A 9,490-nucleotide genomic window follows, 5' to 3' on the forward strand; every position below is an offset into this window, starting at 1 on the left:
ATATATATATATATATATATAATATTCTTCACATCTTTTAAACATAATCCTGTAGAATGGATGATGGATATCCTTCAACAATGAGAGTGGAGTGGATATCCTTCAACAATGAAGGATACAAAAGAAGGGAAAAAAATCCAAATATGATAGAAAAATTGGGTACTATTGAAAATGCCTTGGAACATACATGAAGAAGAGGAGAGTATTCTTGAACACAAATTAGACCTGGATCCTTCAATCAGATCTGCATGAATGAACTCTTGTCCTCCTGTGGATTCAAACTGAAGTTAATGGGAACTTTGTGATGGTCAAGGGAGAACAAGTTTGAAGACTGTGGCCTACATAACGTACAGTCAGTAAAGAAACATATGCAATAGCATGGAGAAACATGAAAACGGTGTCACTACCATCACTCCATTTCTTTGAAATGACACACAGATTCTCAGATAGAATCAATAAGGTCCGAAGAACAATAGCACTATATTAAAAGAAAGAAAAAGGGACCACAACAATACACACCCAAAGATTTGATTGTCTTCTGCATTGTAAAAGACACAATTTGTTGTGCCAGAATTCTCTGAGCTTCACTGTGTGTTGATGAAGAATATTTTTACAAATATTACAGATACTGTATTCAGGTGATACAAGTTTCATTATGTCCAACTGTGCCCAAACTTCCATGAAGGCCCTGAGCAAGTCAATTAATCCCTCTGTTTCTCAGTCCCTTATCTGTAAAATGGGGATAATACTTCCTTTCTCTGATTGTCTAACTACACTGTAAGTTTTCTGGGGAAAAATCCTCTTTCTTATTCTGTTAATATAGTGTTCGGCACAATGGGAGTTTTACATTTTCTCCTGCCATCTAGAAACTACCACAATGCAAACAGTAATTGATCTGCCTGTTATGAAGTGAGCTGATCATGTGGTATTTTTAAGTTTATGAAAGTTCAGACTTTGATTTTGTAGTAACTATTCTGTATAACAAATATTTTTTTCTAAGAAGAGTTGTATATATCAGTATTACAAGAGATTGGGAATGGATCCTAATGACGTTATAAAAGCTACTAATTCATAATGAGACCTTTTTGTTAATTTTTTAGGTACTTTTATAGTTAGTTGTATAATTATAAGTCAGGTGAAGTGTTGGTGAGTGAACAATCTTCAGATGATGTCTTTCCCAAGTTGACTGGGAGATATAGATACTTAGTTCACATTTAATTTCATATTAGTTATTTATATCTAAAGCCACTAGGATTATATGTCAAGCTCCCTTAGCTTTGAGAATCTTGCCTTCTATTCTTTTATATTTTTAAAGGGGTATAATTCCCAAACATCATCATTTTCAAACTCCTATCTATTTTTTTACTGAACTCCAAGAAAAGCAGTATTAAATGAGATGCAACATGTGCCATGTTAGGAGGCATCTGTGGGGACTTAGCTTGGGGGCTGGAAGGGAGAGAGTTTAAAAACTCAGGTTATAACAGGATAGATTCAGCCTTTACCATGGGTCAAGTACCTCAGCTCCATACATACAACAGCTGCTCACTGTTAGATATCTGAAAGAAAAGAATTGTAGGCAAAAAATTTACAAAACTAACCTCCTCGATTTGAAAAGTCAGACTTACAAGTAGTTATTACTTGTAACTGAACTCTATTAAGAATGGTATCATTTGTAATCTTTTAACTGTGTTATTGAATTTAATATTAAGGATAGGATGCTATTCTACAAAAGCAGAGCTTCTACAGTATATTGTTTTCTTTTAAATAAGCTGCAATGTAAGTTAAGCATGACTATAGTATAGATTCCAGAAACTCTCGTTTTAATCCAGATCAGTATCTTGCTCAATCTCAAATAATAAATCATATAAAGACTGAAAAAGATGTAATTTAAATGGTATATGAAAAGTTTTTTGTTAATCATTTAAATAAGTTGTCATTTATGAGTTAGTTGATGGCGCACAAGGGTGAAAACAAGTTTACCAAATTTACTTTATTTCTACAATCTACAAACATTATACCCATAAATTTATTGTTTTCTTCCTCATAATTATTCACCTTACACTGTCACTTGATACAACCATGTCACCTAACACAACCATCACACTATCAAACACTATAGAAAAGGAGTATTATTTATATATGTTATCACTGTAAGGACACTTTTGTTTCCTGTCTTGACCGAAGTGAATAGAAACCTTACATATGTCATAATCAATGAGGAAGATTCTGATTTCATTACACTGGTTAAAATCAAGAGTAACTCTATTAAAACTAATGGGCAACAATGGCTAACACTGAAACCAATGTAATTTTGGCAGTATAAGAAGTCAGATATCAGAATCAAGCTCAATCAACCTCCTTTTCTTCTGCCATCTGAAATTATCACTAAGGGGAGCCAACATCTTTAATGTTTGTATTCCAGATCTTAAATTGAAAATGCTCTCTTCTGATCCTACAGGATCAGAGACGATGCTTCTGATTTCATAAACACAGCCCCTTTCTCTCTCCTCCCTCTCAGCTGTCAGACACAAGTTTGGAACAACCAAATCAAACCATGGAATATAGTGATATGCAGATACTAACAAAAACTAGGAGAAAGAGACATAAGATTAACACAATTATAATATAACTAAATAGAAGCACCCTTACATTTAGATGTATCTCATATGAGACAGAGGCTTGGCTGAGACTTGAAACTGTAAGAATTATACTTAGCTTTTACCAAGGATACTTAAAGCAGATGAGCCTGCTGTAGGGCCAGTATAACTGGCAGGCTACAGAGTCCTGATGAAATGTGGACCTTCTGCTGTTCTGGAACTTGTCCAGTTATCTCAATTTATAGCAGCCCACTGACCACCCCTTTCCTGGCAAGGTGCAGAGAGAAATTTATGAATTCTCTACCCCACTGATTGCTTTTGAAATACTTCAAGCTGTCAATTCATTCAGGGTTAAAGACAGCACACTGATGTTTCTATGCCAAGCTGTGCTCAAGATGACACATTTTCAATAAGCCTGTAAGGATGTGATATTGGATTATATTCGCTGGGCTTCTCACTGTACTCTAGTTAGATGCTGGTGAAACCTACATAACTGAAATGGTGTTAACCCTGATTTATACATGACCTGGTCCAATAAGGTTGGAATTGGCCTTGATCCTCAGATCCTGCTAAACTGCTCAGTACAAAGATAGGAAGCAAAGGTAGCTTTCCTCCATCTTCATGTTCTTCTTACCCTGGACTTGGCTAGGCATTGTCGCAGCCCCAACCCAAGGTCTAATTTGTCCCAGATGGTTTCAGATCCCAAGGGAGGGAACAGTGCATAAATTTGGAAGTGCTGAAGCACAGAAATCTGACTATACCCAGGACAGGTCCTTTGTTTATACCAGTTCCCTGCAGATTTCCCCATGCTTCATATTTCTCCATGCTGGAAGAATCCTCAGTTACTTAGTTAAAATAACTTTTTCATCTCCTCTGGACTAACAGAGCATATCTACACATGCACTTTAATGTGCAGTAGCCTATTTTACTGTGCATTAAAGCGTCACGTAAGAAACAGTGCAAATACGATAATGCACATTAAGTGTCACTTAAAAGGGTGTGCTTTTGCTCCTGCACATTAGGGTAGCCTAAAGTGCATTTATTTAGTACCTCACATTGGAGGCACTTTTACATATGCTGCAGGGTAGGGGGGACAGCGCTTTAATTAGAGTGACTCCAAGAGTTATTTTAGTTTAAGTGCTACAATTTCATGTATCAGTATCCCCGCACTTCAAAATGGTGGCAGGGGTGCTTTAACTAAAGCTCGTTCAATGAGCTTTAGTTAAAGCACCCCCACCACCATTTTGAAGCGTGGGGACACTGATACACGAGACACAGAGACGCAGAGACTGGCTGGAGCACAGTAATTATCACACTCCAGTAGACTTGATTGATAGAGTTTGCTCTGATGCGCTGTAATCACAGCACATCGGAGCAGCCTCTGCAGTCATATACAGATACCTGGTGGTACTAAATTTAATGTGCATTAGGAAATGTGTGTTAATGCATGTGTAAATGTCCACAGACTGTCAGAATGGGACTATGTTAGGGATGAGGATCTCTTTTTTCTCACTATGTAAAGATCCTTGCTTAAAATTCTATGGACTTTTAACTGTAGGGTTTTTATAAGGTACAGTCTCTGAATTTCATGATACTTTCCTGCTTTGCATGGAAGGCAGTGGATTAGCATTCCTGTCATGCCTCTGTAAGTACCTAGGCCAAACTTTCCATCTGTCCTGGGAAATGGATGATTCTCCCAGCCAAATGAATTTGGAAGGAAGCCCTTGAAATCCTGGTCCTCTGGCCAATTCAATGCTCTCCTATGATTTCTGTGTCATAGTCCAGATGCTAAGGCTCCTCCAACTCTACGTTCAGGACCTAACTGCTGAAAAGAAAGCCTTTATCAGCTTTCTTTCCTACCATCACTGCAATAAATTTACATCAGTGCAGAGAAAGGCTATTGCTTCAGCATGGAGGTCTTTTAATCATTGGGCTTTGCTCTTCATTCCAAACAAAGCCATGTTCATGTGTGGCATGACATCACAGATGTCCACCATCTCTGACTTGATCCAGATTGGTAGCCTCTGGGTCACTGATGTTTTAAAAGCCTCCAACTATTTGGGCAGAAGTTGTTGCCCCCTAAAATGCCTGGCTTCATACACTGATGATTTCAACAGCCACTATATGAGTTGAGGATATAACATAATCAAAGCTGTAAAAGCAAATCTCTAAAACTGGGCCTCATGTAATGATCTGATACTCATTCAAGATCTTAAATTGTGCATCACATTGTGATTTCTGTCCTGGCTTCTGTCAGGTCACCTCAGTTGAAGGCCATTCCTCATGTATCATCCTTGATTACTTCTCCCTTGAGGAGTCAACATGAGCCATTGTTGATCCATGTGGAACTCCATATGTCTCAAAGTCCAGATGGAATTTTTGTAAGGTACACTGGAATGCCTGCTCCAATGGCACCGCAATTATCCCTCTTCATTAAATTCCCACTGTGACAGCTTATAGTTCACCCATGGTGTCTTGTTTAAAACTGTGTCTATCTCATGTGGCATCCTCCAGTCTGCTTGGTGAACAAACTTGATAATATGATAAAAGATCTGAAAACTGGTATTGCTAAAGAACATGAATGACATGTATCATTGCAAGCCTAACCAACAATATTCCTATCCAGGCAACAAGGTCTTCAGAAATAATTTCAAGGTGTATTTTTCTGTTGTTGTGTGTTGGTATGTGTGCATTATTCCTTTGGTCCAGGAACAATGAATTTCTCATGATTTTGAGAAACAAAAATAACAGTAGCAGCATCTCACTCTTAAAGCATTTTACAGATGAGGAAACTGAGGCAAGAAGGGACAAAGTGACTAGCACAAAATATTTTAATGGGTCACTGGCATAACTGGAAATAGAACTCATATCTCCTGAGACCCACTCCATTTCTCTGTCCACTAAACAACACTGTATTCAACACTCGATAGTCTTTCTTTTTCTAGTTTGGTGCTGTGGTCTTTAAAAGGTTTTTTTTCAGTATGAAAAAATAACATGATTCTATTTTTAAAATGCAAAGATGGTACAACGTTGGAAATATGTATATCTGTTTTACTCATTCTTGTTTCTAATAATGACTAGGTATGAAAAAGTCAAGTACCCTGCTGGGAAAATCTGTTTAGTTCTTTAACAAATTGTATAGATCAGCCCACATTGCGTCAGCAGAGGAATAAGTGGTTCTGATGCTCTCAGGTTTATGTTCCATGTCTAGAAAAGAATGCCTACATTGCCCATGCTAATTGAAAGAATCTGAGCAGTCTTCCAGTTTATTATGATGTGGTGTTTCGCTGTGAAACTGCCAAGTTCACTACTGAGGCCTTCCTTGCTGCATCATATAGTCAATGCTACCTGGCATCCAAATGTAGTTTTATAATCTTGATCTTTTTATAATATAACCCTTGGCATAAGAGTCTAAAAGAAATCTAGTAGAATAATTGTAATAAACTACATAGAGTCTGATTTGTGGGGGGATATCGTACACTTGGAGGAAGGCTGGGATGATCCTGTGTGGTCACTGGAAGGGGCTGCAAATCCACAGCTTTATGGGGTGAATTAATCTACATTGCCCCACACAACTGCTGCAAAGAGTGTGCAAATGCTAGTTCAGTTTTGAGCATCAGCTGTAGAGCTGTAATCTATCCATCTTGGGATAGAGGAGTGAATTCATCTTCTCAGTGCTCCTGAATTCCACTCACATCAAATCCAAATTCTTGGACTGAATGTAAATGGATTGAACGTCATACTTAAAGCACATAATTATGCCTTGCAATTGTCTGTTGTATTAATTCAACAGCAATTGGTTCATATATGCATAATACCAGTATTTGATTATGTTGCAAGTGCCACACATCAACGGAATACAGCAACTTCTTGCTGATTAATCTGGAATATATGCAAATTTAGAGAAAATGTGGCACAAACCCGTGCCAGGCAGTTCAGATACGGCTAATCAGAAACTGTGACACAGGTAATGAAGTTGGTGGGAGAATTTATGGGGGGAGAAAGAGCAAGCACAGTATATAAATGACTTCTAATTTAAGTGAAATTCACTTTGTTAAAAAACCTACCTGTAAATCTTAAAGTGTAAACTTTATTCATATACTGTAAGAATTCATAAAAGCTCCTTTGAAAAGTGGTCTGCTCTGAAAAGTGACAATACAGTGGCATGTTTTAGTGACTCTCCATTACTTCTCTTTTCCATTTACCACTCTGCACATTCAGCCAGAGATCAGGCAGGCAGGCTAGGTTCTTATTTTGTGAACCAAGGTCAAAGGATTTCCAGACCAAATTAGACCCCCAGTAAGACCTGTGTAACTTCATTGCCTTCAAAGAATTTGCACAGGTGTCTTTGAGAGGAATTTAAGAAGCAGTTATGAGGATTATGCACAAGAAATGGAAGCCAATTAAAATTCATAACATTCATAAACAAATCATAAAAGTTTATTTTTGTCCCTGTTAATCCATACCTCCATTCATTCACACAGGAATCAAGAAGTATAGAATGAGGTGTTACTTTTCAGTGTAGAAGTGCATTTTAGAAGTTCAGCTTAAAGGAGAAAGAAACTGCAATGGAATTATATACGCTATACTGTGCCAGTGTTTCCCAGACAGTAGATGTCTGAAGACATTCCTGCCCTGTTTCTGTCTTAGAGCAATGGAGGAAATAAATAGGAGGCAGTGTTTTTGTTCTGTGTGGAAGTTTCCAGTAATATTATTGGAAAATAATAAACTAGCTTTGTTTAAACAAAAACCATGGAGAGCAGAGATGATAAATACTCCAAGGAGACAAATGACGTACAAAGGCAAGTGGGGAGGAGACAGACAAATGTAACAGTGCCTCCAAATAAAATTTGGAAAAATATATGCCAAAGTAAAAATAACAAATTACTAGGTGAGTATGAACTCTGATTTCTTATTTTGAGATTTCACAGCCACTAATTTTACTGTTTTGATATTGGCCTATGTACATATATTTTTTTCAAATGCTATTTGGAGGCCATGTTAGTTTGGGTGACGGATGTACATTGGGTGAGGTAACAGTAGGTGGTAAAGGATTATTGGAGAGGAACTAACTGGATCTCTACTGTGAAAGACTGACAGTTCTGTTCTGAGCCCATCTGTTAGCAGGTGGTGTAGATCCTTCCTAAAAATATGAAGGTAGCTTTTTTTCTTTATATTTTTAATGTGCTCTGTATCTGTCAAAATTAACCTGCTTTAAGACAAATCTGAGCATAATATAAGATAATGCTGGTATGACAGATGTTGACTACTTCACTCAAAACAGCATTCTGCACACTGGTCATTACTAGAAGAAATAATATCTTAAGCATCTGTCCATACACATCTCAGGTATATAAAATTAAAATAGCAAAAGACAAATTAATACCAAAAATAGGAATAGAAGAGTTTATGAAATGGTTGATACCAGTATGTACGGTCGGTTTTAACTGTTTTCTAAATCTGATGTCTACCTAACAGCCAGAAACTGTATTAAAGTTTCCTTGGAATATTTCCTCTACCTCAAACTAATAAAGAAGCAATCCCCTCTAATGTATAAAAGTGTGAAAGTAAACAGTTAAGAGGTACAACCACTTTACTCCAGATAGTATATTCTTTCTTTATTTACAAGCACTTCATGCAAATCATGCCCTCTGGCCAGCCTCAGCTTTGCCCTCTTTAGCATGAGATGATAAAACCTCAGTGCCTTATCAGGGAAATCAGTCTAGCAACCTGTGTATTAATGTCCAAATATTAGCTGGCATATGCATGCATTAGGGTGTTTGTGCCTGAAAGCTTGCAAATAAAGAATTTTTTTTTTGCAAAAATCTAGTTGGTCTAATAAAAGATATCAACTCTACCAGGAGCCCTGATTGCTTAGGAAGGCCTAAGCATATTCATGTTAAGACACCACATTTTCATGGCAATCCAGAATGACAAAGACCATGTTTTCCTTGTCATAGACAGCCTTAGCCTTCATTGAAAACCACACAGAGAATAGATATGTTCACTTGAATCTCCTAAGTGTTTTGCACAGCAGGGTCCTAATTTAACTCCAGAGTAACACATAGCTGTGAGGATGAGGCAGTCACAGCTGGGCTGGGGATTTTGGACTGTGGCTTTCATAGGCAACACGTGCCTTCTGAGACTGGGGGGCACGGCAACAATCCACAGATGTCCACGGCAGTGGCAGCAGCGGCAAGCGAGGACTACCTGCAGGCAACTGCGCTAACATCAGCAGTAAGGGCTGGCTGAGCGGGGACTGTCCGCAGGTGCCTGTGGCACTGTTGGCAGCAGGGAGGTGTCTCCGTGCTGCCAATTGCTGACTGGGGGGTCCCCCCATGGCCACACTGAGCCCAGAAGGTCCAGTGGCACTTGGGAGGGGGCACTAGTGCTCCGTCTGCCTCCTGCCCATCACCTAAGCCGAGAGCGCTTGCTGGGAGGGGGGGACTGGGGCCCTCAGGGGGTCACATGCACCCCTGTGCACCCCCTATGCGTTGCCTATGGTGTCTTTCAACAAGCATTCCCACGTCCCCAGCTAGTCCAGCTCGGCTGAGGACACCCCGAGCTTGGGGCGGCCAGTGTGAAAACAGGCCCACGAGGACGCTGAGTTGCTCTAGCAGCCCCGGACTCCCGCTGAGGCCGTGGGCTAGGCTCCTCTCGGGCTGTCCTGCGGGGCACTGAAAGGCGGGGACGCCCGGCTGTGGCTGAGGCAGCGGGGTGCGAGCTGCGCGCCGCGAGGGGAACGGGCGCCCAGGACTTTGGCCCGTGCCCCGCGAGGCAGCGCTTCCCCGGCGCGGAGCGACCTGTAGAGGTCGCAGGGCAGGTGCTGGCTGTGGAGCCGTCGGCGCTGCCCCCGCCGCACTGAGGCCAGAGGGGGCGCCCGCCGGCCGGGG

Source organism: Alligator sinensis, unplaced genomic scaffold (genome assembly GCF_000455745.1).
Source record: "Alligator sinensis unplaced genomic scaffold, ASM45574v1 scaffold97_1, whole genome shotgun sequence".
In the NCBI taxonomy this organism is placed as follows: Eukaryota; Metazoa; Chordata; order Crocodylia; family Alligatoridae; genus Alligator; species Alligator sinensis.